At 42.7% G+C, this 13,032-nt stretch overlaps 1 non-coding gene across 1 annotated transcript; it reads right to left on the reverse strand.

Moving 5' to 3' along the window:
* Positions 1-426: 426 nt before the first annotated feature.
* LOC125992651 (uncharacterized) lies at positions 427-12,370 on the reverse strand. The gene is made up of 2 exons (XR_011086257.1): positions 6,975-12,370; positions 427-3,478 (listed from the first exon to the last, which is right to left on the reverse strand). It is a non-coding gene; the product is annotated as an uncharacterized protein (transcript).
* Positions 12,371-13,032: the final 662 nt, after the last annotated feature.

The raw sequence follows: 13,032 nt of genomic DNA on the forward strand, positions 1-13,032 counted from the left end.
TCATATTCAACAAGTGAAAAAACATCCCTGCGTTTCAACTACTTGGGCAGCTGAGTCACGCCGAAAGTTACATCATACATCCTAAAAAACGGCCTTCGGAGAACGCACCCTGTGAATTTGGACACAGCTCCCGACTCCCAGCTGGCCTGGGAACTCCTTGGGATACATCGGGAAGAGCTAGAAGAAGTGGCTGGAGATAAGGAAGTCTGGGCTTTCTTGCTGAAAATGCTGCCTCTACGGCCCAACCTCCAGATAATCGGTAGATGATGTATGTACGGATGACAGGACAAAAATTCAGTATTTTTACTGGGATAATTATTCACTTTGTAATTGTAATCTAATGGACGTTAAAAAACAAACAAAACAAATGTGCTCTATGCGCTAAAAAATAAAAAAAATAAAATAAAAACCAGGACCAATAAAGCATTTGGATTTTCTTACATTTTATTTTAAAGATATCACTCAGATGTTCCTATGGAGAGAAAAATGCACATTATAACACAAGATACGTGCTGATGACAAAAATGTCATCTTACTTGGCAACAACACCATCATTCTTTGCCAGCCTGAGGATGGAATCATCAGACTCCCCCTGTTTTGCATTTAGGAGAGAACACGCACATGTAAAAAACCACAAGCATTTGAACCATTGAACACAATCCAGGATGACTCACCATTCTGCGGATGGCGCCACAGATGGCATAGGTCTTGAACTGACTGTTGAAACGACCCGTGACATTGTCCACCTGTAGCAGACATAGTTGAATGAATGACTTTATTTCATACATAGAAATACATCCACATTACATATAATACAGAACGTACATAGAGCTTGAACAAGGACAAACTATATACAGTGTCTGACAGAAGTTCTGTCGCTTGTCCATGTTGTAGAAACAATGGCTTATAACCTGACTTTGACTCACCCAAATGAGGTGTAATGTATGAAAATAAATTTGCTTCACTGCAGAAATATTGATCTTTTAATGAACACAGAAAGGTCAGAGTTTGGCAAAACAAGTTTTGTCGGCTTGTCATACAATACACCCAATCCTAGCAAAACCTTTGCAAGTTAGAAGGCAATATCAACATACTAAAATGTCAAGAAATATTAGCTACCTCTTCCCAATTGTTAGGGTTTTTCAGATTATCCTTATCGGATGATTATGTTGGAATGCAACCGGTAATAAATAACCTACCTTGTCTCATCCTACACAAGGTCGTAAAAGTTCCCCCTGATATGTTTTGGGCTTCCTATTCAGTCTACACCAGCCCCCACTCTTAATAAATATGTCCTTGCAGTTGGGAGGGTTTTCAGACTTCATTCCTGAGCGAGTGAACTCTCCACCTGCAGGTGTCTAAAAGGACTTGCTTGTCTCCCGTGTGGTTCTTGCAAAATAAGTTAGAGTGAGCACAACTCTAACACCTTTTATGATTGGTGTTAGAGATTTGCTCACTCACACTTATTTTGCAAGAACACCACGGGAGACAAGCAAGTTCTTTTAGACACCTGCAGGTGGAGATTTCACCCATTGAAGGAATGAAGTCTGAACCCTCCTTCCTGCAAGGGCATATTTATTAAGAGAAACAGAGTGGGGGTATGAGTAGGCTGAATAGAACGCCCTTGTTCTAGATCAAGGTGCTCCAGTACTGGCCAGCCCAGTCACCAGACACGAACATCATTGAGCATGTTTGGGGTAGAATGATGGCGGACGCTTGGAAGACAAAACCAAAAAATCTTGAACTCTTGAGAGGCACGCAAGACTGCATTCTTTCCTGATGATTTCATCAATATGAATCATTGTCGAACCGCATGGATGCAGTCTTTCAAGCTCAAGGACATCAATTCAGCTACAGCTTTTTCAATTGCCTGTGATGGGTGAGTCGAGTGACGCGACCGATATCGAACAGACACCGCTGCTATGCAAGTACGTGAACTCTAATGGGCCGCAAGAAGAAGTGATCAAATTGACACCACTATTTTTCTTTAGATTATTTTAATAGTAGGCATACAACTTATGTATTGACACTATGTTGCATTATAAAAGGCTTTTAGATTTTTAAGGCTCCAGACAGGTATGTTTTTTGTTTTTTTTGGGCCAATATGGCCCTTTGAACATTTTGGGTTGCCGAACCCTGGCATAGACAAAGAGACGTGCTTACGAGCAGTGTTCCCTCTAAGCTGCGCAATTGCGGACTGGTCGTGCAGTCTTGGCGCACATGAAATTACATGCTGCGCACAAAATACAATTCAGCATAAACTGATTGATTAAGATCTACTGTTAGACGTACTCTAATCTAATTAAGTGGATGAATGATTTTCTTTCTGTGCCTTTTTGTAGTGTAAATCAGTAATTGACAGTTGTCCAGCCAATGATATGTTTCACTTAGGCTACATAGTATATGTATGACACATATGTGTCCTGCCTATCCATGCAGTGCGGCAGAGTCAAGCGATGCAAATGCTAAATTAGCTAATCATGGCGAAACGAATGAGCAGCGACACATCCACTCGCCAAGCCAAAATAAATAAGAGATGCTTCTTTTAAGTTTGGATGGCTGTTGGAGTGTGTGCAACTACAAGAGGAAACAGTGAAACTGGGTGAGATTTTCTCTTTTTGAATGAGAAAGGTCTCCTCTGCAAAACATGCAGTGAAGCCAAAGTGGCGGGCGAGTTTACGGAGGGAAAAATACGGAAGAAATGGAAGTTGGACTACCTCGCGCGTCACATTCAGCAGAAATGTCATTTGAAAGCTGTTGGAATTGTACAAAGACTCAAGATGGGAGAGCGGATCGGTACGTTATTGCAAAGAACGCAAAAGATCGACAGAAAAGGAACGAGCTGTCACACAAAACAAAATCCGACCCCGAGCAAGTTAAAGTTCTCATTGACAAGATTTATTTATTTATTTATTTATTTGTTCATTCATTCATTCATTCTGGTGTTGCACACAGTGGTCCACAGTGTGCACAGGGAGCTTGTGTGTTTGCACAGTCACTTGAAAAATTAGACGGAACACTGCTTACAAGGCACAATTAGAGCTTTCTGGAAAGCCAGGATCATTGCAGAAGAGCAACGTGACGACAAGACAATATGGAACTTGGCATGTTTCATGGCAAACTTGCCCAATTGTTTAATTTGGATACAGAAGTCATGGACTTGGACGGATTTGCATATAAATATCTATTAACAATAATGTGAGTACATAGAGTACATGGTTAAACAGTAGAATAAAGTACAACCAATCTCAGTGTCTTGGTCCTATAACTTTTTGTTTACCATAAGTCATGCCATAAATAGGCCCGATAATGCGCTCTATGTGTGGATTAAATACAAAACAGACCCTGCAATTGTGCCTTTTAACCCCAAGTGCCTTATTGTGCCAAAAATACGGTAAGTTGGAAAAAGATTACCTCTGCTATGTTGATCTGCACGGAAGCGTGGTCCTTGGCTCCGATGATCCGGTTGCTCGCAGAGCTTTTAAAAAGAAAATAAAAATAATAATTTAAAAAACAGTGTTTCCATTGATTAATAAAAATACAGTCAAACCTCGGTTTTCAACCACAATCCGTTTCAGAAGGTTGAGAAGCAGATTCAAGTTCAAGTTCAAGTTTACTTTATTGTCAAAAATCCTATGTAACAGGGTTACCACAGAAGTTTGAAATTGCGTTTGACCAGTCTCCAATGTGCAGTTTAACTAAAAACATTTAAATAAGACATTGACATAAATCTCTTTCTTTCTCACACACACATACACACAACACACACAACACAAACACACACACAGCTAACTTACTCATACTGAATTTACAATTTCTTTCTCTGACATATTCATTCACAACATAAACATAGACAATGCACACTTACACATTGCAGTCATTCAAACACTAACATGCTTATAAACATGTGCAGTACTATACAATAAAATACTCTCTCTCACATTCACACACACGCACACACACACACGGTGTGTAATAAGAGTATTGACAATACAGACCCACACACACACACACACACATACATACACAGCAGCAGAAGTACAATCAGTGGTCATAGAAGTAAAGTGAAAAAGTGTATAACTGTATATAAGGTGCAAGAGTAAAGTGCCAAGTGGCATGGTGACTTTGGAATGTTCAAGTGGTTTTCCTCAGTGTGTTCATGAGTCTGATGGCTTGAGGAAAGAAGCTGTTACTCAGTCTGCTTGTGCTTGTTCCTATCACACCAGGTGATGAGTTGCTGTACCTCCTCTCTGTATGCTGAGTCATCGTTGTCTTTGATGAGGCCCACCACTGTTGTGTCATCTGCAAATTTGATGATGTGATTCGTTTCAAATCTGGCAGAGCAGTCGTGGGTCATCAGCGTGAACAGCAGGGGGGATAGCACACATCCTTGCGGCACCCCGGTGTTTATGACGGTGGTCGCTGAGGAGTTGTTTCCGACTCTGACTGTCTGCGGTCTGTTCGTTAGAAAGTCCAGCAGCCAGTTGCACAGTTAAGTTCTGACGCCTATTGTACTCAGCTTATTCACCAGATGTTGGGGGATGACTGTGTTGAACGCAGAGCTGGAGTCAATGAACAGCATCCGCGCGTGACTGTTTTTGTTCTCCAGATGAGCCAGGCAGAGGTGGAGTGCTGTTGCTATGGCGTCATCAGTGGAGCGCTTGGGGCGGTAGGCAAATTGGTATGGGTCCAGAGTAGTGGGGAGGGTGGATGTTAAGTGGGCCTTCACCAGTCTCTCAAAGTACTTCATCATGATGGAAGTGAGTGCTATGGGTCTGTAGTCATTCAGTGATGATGCTGGTGACTTCTTGGGTAGTGGTACGATGGTGGTAGCTTTGAAAATTGCTGGTATGATGACTTGGTTCAGAGAGGTGTTGTAGATGTCTGTGAGGACGTCAGTGAGTGAGTCTGCACAGTCTCTGAGCACGCGCCCGGGTATGTTGTCTGGACCTGCAGCTTTCCTGGGGTTCACCTTGAGTAGGGTCCTCTTCACGTCCGCTGGGTCCAGTTGAAGTGTTGTGCTGTCTGGGTGTACTGGGGTTTTTGTGGGTGTTGTGGTGTTGTTTTCTTCAAACCGGCTGAAGAAGGTGTTGAGAGAGTTGAGGAAGTCTATGTTGTCCTCACACGGTGGGGGGGATGGTTTGTAGTCTGTGACTGACTGGATGCCTTGCCACAGGCGTCTTGGGTCTTTTGTGTCTGTGAAGTGTGAGTTGATTTTTTGACCATATGCACGCCCCGGTGCAAGTTGGCCCTAGCAGTCTTGAGGGCCTCCTTGTCCCCAGACTTGAAAGCAGCGTTGCGTGCCCTCAGGAGCTCACGTACCTCCCTGGTGAACCAGGGTTTTTCATTTGCTCTCACTGTAATGTCTTTGGTGACGGTTACATCTTCCATGCACTTCGTTATGTATCCAGTTACAGAGTCTGTGTATTCGGTGAGGTTGACGTCCTGGTTGGTGGTGGCCGCCTCCCTGAAGACAGACCAGTCTGTGCGTTCAAAACAGTCCTGTAGAGCTGCTGTGGAGCCCTCTGGCCAGGCCCTGATCTGCTTCACAGTTGGTTTGCTTCTCGTCAACAGAGGTCTGTAGGCTGGAATTAGCATAACAGAGAGATGGTCTGATGAACCCAGGTGGGGGTGGGGAAGGGCTCTGAAGGCCTGTCTGATGTTTGCGTAGACCTGGTCAAGTGTGTTTTCTCCCCTTGTTGCAAAGTTCACACACTTGTGGAAGTGTGGCATTACTGTTTTCAATTTGGCCTGGTTGAAATCGCCAGCGATTATGCAGACCAAGTCCGGGTGTGTGTTCTGTAGTGTACTCACAGACTTGTACAGTATGGAGAGTGCGTCCTTTGTGTTAGCGCTGGGGGGGACGTAAACAGCTGTGATGTTGACGGTATTGAATTCACGCGGTAGGTAGAATGGACGGCAGTTGAGGGTTAAAAACTCAATGTTCTCTGAGCAGTGACTTGTAGTAACTACAGCGTTTGTACACCAGTTGTTGTTAATGTAAATCCACACACCACCTCCTCGAGATTTACCCGTGCTGGTGTGGTTTCTGTCCGCGCGGAAAGTTGTAAACCCATCCAGTTTAATGGCGCTGTCCGGAACGTTGTTGTGAAGCCACGTCTCTGTGAGGATGATCGCGTTGCATTCTCTCACCTTTCGTTCTGTAGTTAAGTCCAGCTTGAGATAGTCCATTTTATTTTCCAACGACCGCACGTTTGAAAGGAGAATAGATGGAAGTGCTGTTTTGTGAGGGTTTCTCTTCAGTCGGTGTTTGATGCCGGCTCGGGAACCTCGCCTTCTCCTCCGGCGTGTGCTCAGACTCCACCGCCGCTTCAGCTGCTTCCAGTGTCGGCTGGTGGGGGAGGGGGAGCCCGCTGCCTCAGAGGTTCCTTTGTCTCGGGACATTATTCCAAGACCGCGAATAGTTTCGCGATCCATGGCAAAGTTAACTCCGGATATATCCTTTGTGCAGTTGTTGCTTCTAAGTCCCAATAGTGTACTTCTGTCGTATGCGATTCTCGGAGACGATTTGGACGGTACATTTAACACAAAACACACATTTTTATCGGGAGCCGGCTTGGCCGCAGCCTCACAGGGCGCCGCCATCTTGGAAAATTACGTTTGGGCACATGTTGAAGGTATGTGCGCAAGTCTTCCTGGCTATAGCAGATGGATTAGTGATTTTAAAAGTAAGTCGATTCTGTTTTTTACCATGATAACAAATTAGTATCGAGAATTGTGGAAAATCACAGGTATTGGTACCGACGACTGAAATTCTAGTATCGTGACAACCCTGGCACACGCACATAAATATGTCAACGGGGCAAATTGCTAGTCCGTGGGGGTTGACAGTGTGCCAATTGTGTGAAGCCAGTCTTTCCACCCTGGCCTCCAAATATCTCAACCATTGTCCCCTTCAAGGATTGACGTTCGACAAGCGCATTTTAAGTACCACAACCATTACATTTGCTCACCATTTACGAGGGACGTAGAGGTCCACAAATTCACCAGCGTCATTCTGCATGTTGATTAGCAGGTCGTCTGCAAAGCAAAGCTGCAGAGAATATTTTATGTCAACAATTTCACTACACACTCCAATACTTCCATTCATCCATCCATCTTGATGCACACATTCAAAATAGCCACAGCAGTGCGTTTTAATATAATTGGCTCACATGACCTGGGAGCTATTGAGCAAAAACGCTATTAACAGTATTAATTCATTGAAAAGAATTTAAGCATTCATCACATAGAGCCTATTTGGAACTATCATCCTTCACAGTTTGGGGTCAAAAAGTCACATGACCTGGAGCTATTGAGCTAAAGCGCTAACATTTATAGTCATAAATTCACAAAAAATATTTGAAGCATTCGAATGATATTATGAGGTGTATCTCAACCAGCCTATGTGGACTATCATCCTGCACAGTTGGGGGTTAATAGGTCACATGACCTGAGAGCTATTGAGCTACACCGCTAATATTTACAGTCATGAATTCACTCAAAATATTCGTAGCTTTGGAATGAAATTCTAAGAGGTGCATCTCAACCAGACCATGTGGGGCTATTATCCTTCAGTTTGAAGTCAATAGGTCACATGACCTGGGAGCTATTCAGCCTCTTAGAATTTCATTCCAATGGTTAAAATATTTTTAATGAATTTATTACTGTAAATATTAGAATTTTAGCTCAATAGCTTCCAGGTCATGTTACCTATTGACCCAAAACAGTGGAGGACGATAGTCCCAAATGGGCTGGTTGAGATACACCTCCTAGAATTTCATTTGAATGCCTGCTTGTTTTAAAATTGAATTTATTACTGGAAATAGAATTTTACCTCAATAGCTCCCAGATCATGTGACCTATTGACCCCAAACTGTTGGATGATAGTCCCACATGGGCTGGTTGTGATACACCACTTAGAACTTTATTCCAATGCTTCAAATATTTTAAATGAATTTATAACTGTAAATATTTGCATTTTTCCTCAATAGCTCCTGAGTCATGTGACCTAATGGCCCGTGATATTGCAGGATGGTCGTCCCACATGGCCTGGTTGAGATATACATATTTTCAGTTGAATGCTTATTATTTTATCCGATTTATTACTGTAAATGAGCATTTTAACTCAATAGCTCACAGGTCATGTAACGTTTTGACCGCAAAAATTGCAGGATGATAGTCCCATGTTGAATGCTCCTCAGATTTTTTTAAGAATTTGTTAATTTGATATACACGGATGAGATTTACACATTTATCATTTGGAAAAAAAACGGACGCGTTTACATGTTATCACACTATGCTTTCCCTTCGATCTCTTTAACGGCATTTACATGCTATCGTAATGCAATGCTTTCCCTTCGCTCTCTATACCGGCGCTTACATACTATAGCACTGCCCTGCTTTTCCTTCGCTCTCTTTTAACGTAAAGCCTATAATATGGGCACGCTTCCCGTGCGACTGGCTTGATCGCAGTGTTACCTGGAAGCGAGTCGAACCGTTAAAGCCAGAATTAAACCCAGAACGTCTGCACTGCGAGACGGACGTGCTAACTAGTGCGTCACCGTGCCACCCCAACCCCTTTCTCGGCTAAATCGCAATCTCGCGGAATGCAACGTGCCAATGCGTGGGGGTGTAAAACTGACCAGAAGACTCTTAGCATAGCAACTAACATGTGGAACGTCCACGCGTACCGGCGTGGAAACTGCCAATTAAACTGCATTTTAACTTTTTGTCCTCTAAACAAACACACACAGTAACGCTATCTGTTTAACGACGATAAACGTCGGTAAAATACACGGTAATATCACCGCATGTGCTCGTTTAAGGCGGTTCCAGAAAGAGAGCAACGCAGAGACTCACCGTAACCGACAAAAGGACGACGAAAAGGACAGGCCACCCCTTCTTCTTCTCTGATGGTATGACGGTTGACGGCAGTTAGCATCCGTTGCGGCCACACATCAAAAACGTAAAGTCTAAAATTTCAAGAAGCATGGCAGTCATATACAAAGCAAAAGAATTACTGGATTATCATTCACTTCGTACACTTTATTGTTCTCTTGTCTTGCCCTGTGCTGAGGTTTGGGGGAATACTTATAAAACTTCACTACAGCCACTTATCATTCTGCAGAAAAGAGCAATAAGGACTATTCATAAAGTCAACTACTTGGAACACACAAATCCACTTTTCATACAATCCAAACTATTGAAATCCACTGACATAGTATCTTACCAAACAGCAATCATCATGTATAGCAAGTAAGCAAAACAACTACCAGAAAATATCCAAAACTTATTTAGGAATCGGGAGGGAGGTTATAAGTTAAGGGGGAATCACAACTTCAAAATCTTAAACATAAGAACAACCTTAAAAAGTTTTTGCATCACTATAACTGGGGTCAAACTATGGAACAGCTCAGTGGCCTAGTAGTAGAGTGTCCGCCCTGAGACTGGAAGGTTGTGGGTTCAAACCCCGGCCGGGTCATACCAAAGACTATAAAAATGGGACCCATTGCCTCCCTGCTTGGCACTCAGCATTAAGGGTTGGAATTGGGGGGTTAGATCACCAAATGATTCCCGAGCGCGGCACCGCTGCTGCTCACTGCTCCCCTCTCCCCCAGGGGATGGATCAAAATCACATGGGGATGGGTTAAATGCAGAGGACAAATTTCACCACACCCAGATGTGTGTGTGACGATGATCATTGGGACTTTGGGACTTTAACAATCTAAGTGAGGAACTCAAGCAAAGTCCAAATATCCACCAGTTTAAAAGAATGTACAAAAATATGTTGTTTAGCGGGTACAAAGGCTAAAAGTGCCAAAGGGCTACACACAAGTTAAAATGAAACAGAAAAATAAGTGTGAAAGTGTATCTACTTGTGGTCTGTTGTAGAATTACAGTATATGTTGAATCATTGGTTTAATGCACAGGTGTCAAACTCAAGGCCCGGGGGCCAGATACGGCCCGCCACATCATTCTATGTGGCCCGCGAAGACAAATTGTGCATCAAATTTATGTGTCATTACTAGAATTGCAAATTGTCTTCACTTGTAATATCTTTTTAAAAAAATATTTGACCAGTTTTTACTCGTCTGATTTGAAAACGACTTATTTGTCAGTTTGTTTTGTAGCTTTTACTGTATATAATAGTGTTAAGAGTAAAAGTGATCAAGTCATCACAAAAATCACGAAAAAAATCTTATATAAGACGCACCTGACTATAAGCCGCAGGGTTCAAAATTTTGGAAAAAAGTCGCGGCTTGTACACCGGAAATTACGGTATGTGTTGGAAATGATATACTTTTTTATCATTGGATTCTATGTATCTGCTTTTGTGTGCAAGATTCTCCGCAGTATGTGACCATCTAGCCTTGTGAAAATGACTTGGGGGCATATGGCCGGCTAATGACTGGAGTCATTAGCCGCGCTATACAATAAGCCCCATAGTTAGCTAGACATGTTCAGATCATGATTGTCATGGGATGGGTGAAGCAGACAGAGGTCTTATTTAAGTTGAAGTCATGAGTACGGCACAGGGATGTATTCCCAGGGCCACTAAGACTAGGTCTTTGTTAAGCTAATAGTCATGAGACGTCCATACTGCTCCGTCCATAAGAGTATCCCATTTGTTCTGTGGTAATGAGATAACTATGGAATGTACTTCCTGCCTGGGAACCTACCCGATCATGTACACTTGCCCCTTTGTTTCTCTCTCAATAAAAGGCACGGCTAAATTCGAGCAGAGCGCAGATCTCAGCCACACTTGTTGCGTGTGTTTGGGGTGCGCCCTTCTGCGCAGAAGAAAACGCTAAGCCAAAAAGACCTACCGCCTCTGAGATTGATTTCAGATAAATGTTGTCAACCCAACAGTATGTACTACAATTAACCCAGTAAAACTTTTTATTTGGCAGCATGGTGGAGCACTGGTTAGCATGTTTGCCTTACAATGCAAAGGTTGTGGGTCCGATTTCGGCTACGGACTTTCTGAGTGGAGCTCGCATGTTCTCCCCATGCCTGCCTGGGTTTCCTCCTGGTATTCCAATGTTCTCCAATGTTGAATAGACGTGCATGGTAGGCCGACTGACGACTATAAATTGTCTGTAGGTTTGAGTGTTAATGGTTATTCGTCTATGTGTGTCCCGCGATTTGGTGACAACCAGTTCAGGGTGTCCATGACTACTGCCCAGAGTGCGAGGATGTGCTCCAGCAAAGTAGCACTACTCTGTGAGTAGGCATGTTCAGAGAGCAAGAGTGCGCTCCACTCCTATTAAAGGGTAACTCAACCCAACATTTTCTTTAAAATATGTTATATATGCCCACAGGAGCCGAAATACATCATTCTTATTAATATTGCGTCCTTGGAATAAGATAAGTAACAAAATTCACTCGTTCTTATCCATCACAGGGGGGCAACCATATTGCCACTCGCTGCCGACTAAAAATGACATCACAGTTGCCAGGTCTCAAGTCAAAAACAATCGCAGTTCAGCTTTAGAAAACTGGTGAGCAAAATAGCCACCCGTTCAGATGGTGAAAAACAGGTGGATTTTAACGGTTACGTTCATATTCAACAAGTGAAAAAACATCCCTGCGTTTCAACTACTTGGGCAGCTGAGTCACGCCGAAAGTTACATCATACATCCTAAAAAACGGCCTTCGGAGAACGCACCCTGTGAATTTGGACACAGCTCCCGACTCCCAGCTGGCCTGGGAACTCCTTGGGATACATCGGGAAGAGCTAGAAGAAGTGGCTGGAGATAAGGAAGTCTGGGCTTTCTTGCTGAAAATGCTGCCTCTACGGCCCAACCTCCAGATAATCGGTAGATGATGTATGTACGGATGACAGGACAAAAATTCAGTATTTTTACTGGGATAATTATTCACTTTGTAATTGTAATCTAATGGACGTTAAAAAACAAACAAAACAAATGTGCTCTATGCGCTAAAAAATAAAAAAAATAAAATAAAAACCAGGACCAATAAAGCATTTGGATTTTCTTACATTTTATTTTAAAGATATCACTCAGATGTTCCTATGGAGAGAAAAATGCACATTATAACACAAGATACGTGCTGATGACAAAAATGTCATCTTACTTGGCAACAACACCATCATTCTTTGCCAGCCTGAGGATGGAATCATCAGACTCCCCCTGTTTTGCATTTAGGAGAGAACACGCACATGTAAAAAACCACAAGCATTTGAACCATTGAACACAATCCAGGATGACTCACCATTCTGCGGATGGCGCCACAGATGGCATAGGTCTTGAACTGACTGTTGAAACGACCCGTGACATTGTCCACCTGTAGCAGACATAGTTGAATGAATGACTTTATTTCATACATAGAAATACATCCACATTACATATAATACGGAACGTACATAGAGCTTGAACAAGGACAAACTATATACAGTGTCTGACAGAAGTTCTGTCGCTTGTCCATGTTGTAGAAACAATGGCTTATAACCTGACTTTGACTCACCCAAATGAGGTGTAATGTATGAAAATAAATTTGCTTCACTGCAGAAATATTGATCTTTTAATGAACACAGAAAGGTCAGAGTTTGGCAAAACAAGTTTTGTCGGCTTGTCATACAATACACCCAATCCTAGCAAAACCTTTGCAAGTTAGAAGGCAATATCAACATACTAAAATGTCAAGAAATATTAGCTACCTCTTCCCAATTGTTAGGGTTTTTCAGATTATCCTTATCGGATGATTATGTTGGAATGCAACCGGTAATAAATAACCTACCTTGTCTCATCCTACACAAGGTCGTAAAAGTTCCCCCTGATATGTTTTGGGCTTCCTATTCAGTCTACACCAGCCCCCACTCTTAATAAATATGTCCTTGCAGTTGGGAGGGTTTTCAGACTTCATTCCTGAGCGAGTGAACTCTCCACCTGCAGGTGTCTAAAAGGACTTGCTTGTCTCCCGTGTGGTTCTTGCAAAATAAGTTAGAGTGAGCACAACTCTAACACCTTTTATGATTGGTGTTAGAGATTTGCTCACTCACACTTATTT

This window comes from Syngnathus scovelli, unplaced genomic scaffold (genome assembly GCF_024217435.2).
Source record: "Syngnathus scovelli strain Florida unplaced genomic scaffold, RoL_Ssco_1.2 HiC_scaffold_23, whole genome shotgun sequence".
Classification (NCBI taxonomy): domain Eukaryota; kingdom Metazoa; phylum Chordata; class Actinopteri; order Syngnathiformes; family Syngnathidae; genus Syngnathus; species Syngnathus scovelli.